General features: G+C 39.1%; 1 non-coding gene across 1 annotated transcript; it reads left to right on the top strand.

Annotated features, from left to right (window-relative positions):
• Positions 1-3,180: 3,180 nt before the first annotated feature.
• On the top strand, positions 3,181-3,254 carry Trnat-ugu (transfer RNA threonine (anticodon UGU)). The gene has a single exon. It is a non-coding gene; the product is annotated as a tRNA-Thr (tRNA).
• Positions 3,255-4,714: the final 1,460 nt, after the last annotated feature.

Genomic DNA, 4,714 nt, shown 5'->3' with positions numbered 1-4,714 from the left:
CATACCAAGTTTACGACGAAATAGACTCTGTTCAAGAAACACACCATTACAGCAAGCAGAAGAGCTAGATGCCAGTAATACTGGTGGGAGAGACCTGTGGAACCAAAGCTGTCAGCTTCTTGAAAATCCTGAAGACCATGAGTGGTTTTGAACATATAATAGTGATACTGCTGCCATAGAACTTGACAGAAAACTGTGCGTCAAATTGGACAGAGCTCACAGTGGGCATGGATGATGCACAGACACTCTTTACAAATGAGGTGCTACAGAGTCTCCTTTTTGTGTCTGTGGGGCTATGAAACAGACAATCGAGATCATTAGAGATGAATGCCCCTTGTGTTCCTACCAGGGAGGTTGGAGTGACCTCGTGAAAGCTGATGATATGGTTCTTATATGGATTAGGGACCTAGATATTGACATTTGGTTAGTTTTATATTTTCATTTTCCTGTTGTATATATAATATTTGTTATGCTATATACCTGTAATTTTTAACTGCATGTGAGCCATACAAATAAATAATAATAAACTCCAGGGAAGCATACTTCATGGATTCACCTTGTATGTTGGCCAGCTCATCTGAACCTCCCCCCCCCCCCCCCCCCCAACCACAACCACCACCACCAAGTTTAATCCATTGGCTCTTTGGTGTATGCAAGCAAACCCCCTGCCCCCTCCGCACCCCACCAATGATATACAAGCTCCTAAGGTGTGCATTTTAGAACTCACGTTTACTGGACTTTGTTGTTATCCATACTAACACCTTTGAAAATTTGGATTACTTTAACACTTTCAGTGCCAAGCTCACAGATCTTATGCACTACGCACCCATCTGAAAGTGCCAAGCCTGCAGGTTCTGTGGGCCAGTGTATTTGTTGATTAAAATGCACTGCACATTGTTTTTGCACCTCTTGACTCTTGATATACAATGTTTATGCTGTTACTTATTAGTTGTACAGAGATGGCGTAAACAAGTTTGGTTTTTTGTGATATTTCGTCGGTTGTGAGTCTTTGTTTTAACCTGTGGATACAGCACATTATTGGTATTCTGTGTAAGAGAAATGGTGCACCATGGTTTATTCGATAAAGAAATTGCCAATTTGCTGAATTTTGAAGACATTGTCAATGCTCTAGATAATTAGGATGATGATTTAGATGAGACAGGTATCTTTGACGATATATTACTGCAAAATATGGGAGAGAATGTCACGGACATGGTACACAAGTTGGGATGGCCATCTAAAAAACAGACTTTTTTCATTGTGATAGGATGTTCTCAAGAAATTTAAATCATCAGATTTTTCCTCAGAGTGTGAAAATATCTTTTGGTGCCCATGTACATATGGAGAAATGATCATCACAACAACAACAAAATCAGAGCACACATAAAAAGATGTAAGTGTTCGTTTATCGTGCATGCCATTTGAGAGTGGAACGATAGAGAAATAACTTGAAGGTGGTTCGGTGAACACACTGACAGGCACTTAATTGTGAATAGCTGAGTAATGATGTAGATGTACTTAGCGATGTAAAAAATCCTGATAGTAATAGGGTGAAAACATAGTGATAAAACAAATATCACACTACACTAATTTGGTACCACATTTCCGATTCAAAAATAATTTTGTTACTAACAGGAAAGAAATGACATTTCATGTCAATACTAGATGTTGTATGAAAGATGTAATGAGCAGTATTTGAGTTTAAACCATTTACACAATGCAAAATTGAAATTTCAGATATCTACACGATCGGAGAAAATGCACCTGACTACAACTGGATGGAGGGGGGTAGATAGATAGATAGACAGTGAGTTAGTGTGTGTGCATGTGAAAGAAGAAATAGAAAGGATTTCAGAAATTATGTGATGAGTGAAAATTTGGAAACATGTGAAGCTTTCTGTTAGCATATGTTTATTTTGATTATTGTAACAATGGAAGTCTTTGTCTAGCCTGTTAAAGTATGAAGTGAAATGTAATAGGAATGATAAGCTAGTACAAGTTTATATGCCAACTAGCTCTGCAGATGATGAAGAAATTGATGAAATGTGTGATGAGATAAAAGAAATTATTCAGGTAGTGAAGAGAGACGAAAATTTAATAGTCAAGGTGACTGGAATTCTAGAGAATGAAAAGGGAGAGAAGGAAACATAGTAGGTGAATATGGATTGGGGGTAAGAAATGAAAGAGGAAGCCGTCTAGTAGAATTTTGCACAGAGCATAACTTAATCATAGTTAACACTTGGTTCAAGAATCATGAAAGAAGGTTGTATACATGGAAGAATCCTGGAGATACTAGAAGGTATCAGATAGATTATATAATGGTAAGACAGAGATTTAGGAACCAGGTTTTAAATTGTAAGACATTTCCAGGGGCAGATATGGACTCTGACCACAATCTATTGGTTATAAACTATAGATTAAAACTGAAGAAACTGCAAAAAGGTGGGAATTTAAGGAGATGGCACCTGGATAAACTGACTAAACCAGAGGTTGTACAGAGTTTCAGGGAGAGCATAAGGGAACGATTGACAGGAATGTGGGAAAGAAATACAGTAGAAGAAGAATGGGTAACTTTGAGGAATGAAATAGTGAAGGCAGCAGATGATCAAGTAGGTAAAAAGACGAGGGCTAGTAGAAATCCTTGGGTAACAGAAGAAATATTGAATTTAATTGATGAAAGGAGAAAATGCAGTAAATGAAGCAGGCGAAAACGAATACAAATATCTCAAAAATGAGATCGACAGAAAGTGTAAAATGGCTAAGCAGGGATGGCTAGAAGACAAATGTAAGGATGTAGAGGCTTATCTCACTAGGGGTAAGATAGATACTGCCGACAGGAAAATTAGAGAGACCTTTGGAGAAAAGAGAACCACTTGTATGAATATCAAGAGCTCAAATGGAAACCCAGTTCTAGGAAAAGCAGAAAGGTGGAAGGAGTATATAGAGGGTCTATACAAAGGCGATGAACTTGAGGACAATATTATGGAAATGGAAGAGGATGTAGATAAAGATGAAATGCGAGATACGATACTGCTTGAAGATATATATGAAGACAGTAACTGTTCTCGAAAGAATGTCTATAAGGTACATTACATAGGTAGAATTGTGGACAGTTGGGAATGTGAGTCTCATGGGAAGCGTGCAAGGTATAAGTCCCTGCAGTCGCACTATTCATCTGTGTCCTCGGTGGCTCAGATGGATAGAGCATCTGCCATGTAAGCAGGAGATCCCGGGTTCGAGTCCCGGCCGGGGCACACATTTTCAGCTGTCCACATCGAGGTATATCAACAACACCTGTCGGCAGCTGAGGGGTTCAGTTAGTCATCATTTACTGCTTGAAGAGTTTGACAAAGCACTGAAAGACCTGAGCCGAAAGAAGGCCCCGGGAGTAGACAACATTCCATTAGAACTACTGACGGCCTTGGGAGAGCCAGTCCTGACAAAACTCTACCATCTGGTGAGCAAGATGTATGACACAGGTGAAATACCCTTAGACTTCAAGAAGAATATAATAATTCCAATCTCAAAGAAAGCAGTTGTTGACAGATGTGAAAATTACCGAACTATCAGTTTAAAAAGTCACAGCTGCAAAAGACTAACGTGAATGGAAAAACTGGTAGAAGCCGACCTTGGGGAAGATCAGTTTGGATTCCATAAAAATGTTGGAACACTTGAGGCAATACTGACCTTATGACTTATCTTAGAAGAAAGATTAAAGAAAGGCAAACCTACATTTTTAGCATTTGTAGACTTAGAGAAAGCTTTTGACAATGTTGACTGGAAGACTCTCTTTCAAATTCTAAAGGTGGCAGGGGTAAAATACAGGTAGCGAAAGGCTATTTACAATTTGTACAGAAACCAGATGGCAGTTATAAGAGTCGAGGGGCATGAAAGGGAAGCAGTGGTTGGGAAGGGAGTGAGACAGGGTTGTAGCCTATTTCCGATGCTATTCAATCTGTATATTGAGCAAGCAGTAAAAGAAACAAAAGAAAAATTTGGAGTAGGTATTGAAATCCATGGAGAAGAAATTAAAACTTTGAGGTTCGCCGATGACATTGTAATTCTGTCAGAGACAGCAAAGGACATGGAAGAGCAGTTGAACGGAATGAACAGTGTCTTGAAAGGAGGATATAAGATGAACATCAACAAAAGCAAAACGAGGATAATGGAATGTAGTCGAATTAAGTCAGGTGATGCTGAGGGAATTGCATGAGGAAATGAGACACTTAAAGTAGTAAAGTAGTTTTGCTATTTGGGGAGCAAAATAACTGATGATGGTCGAAGTAGAGAGGATATAAAATGTAGACTGGCTGTGGTAAGGAAAGCGTTCCTGAAGAAGAGAAATTTGTTAACATCGAGAATAGATTTAAGTGTCAGGAAATCATTTCTGAAAGTATTTGTATGGAGTGTAGCCATGTATGGAAGTGAAACGTGGACCATAAGAAGTTTGGACAAGAAGAGAATAGAAGCTTTCGAAATGTGGTGCTACAAAAGAATGCTGAAGATTGGATGGGTAGATCACATAACTAATGAGGAAGTATTGACTAGAACTGGGGAGAAGAGGAATTTGTGGCACAACTTGGCTAGAAGAAGGGATTGGTTGGTAGGACATGTTCTGAGGCATCAAGGGATCACCAATTTAGTATTGGAGGGCAGCGTGGAGGGTAAAAATCGTAGAGGGAGACCAAGAGATGAATACACTAAGCAGATTCAG

Source organism: Schistocerca serialis, chromosome 4 (assembly GCF_023864345.2).
Source record: "Schistocerca serialis cubense isolate TAMUIC-IGC-003099 chromosome 4, iqSchSeri2.2, whole genome shotgun sequence".
Taxonomy (NCBI): Eukaryota; Metazoa; Arthropoda; class Insecta; order Orthoptera; family Acrididae; genus Schistocerca; species Schistocerca serialis.
The sequence above is the reverse complement of the archived record's forward strand: the minus strand, read 5'-3'. Positions and strand labels throughout refer to the sequence as shown.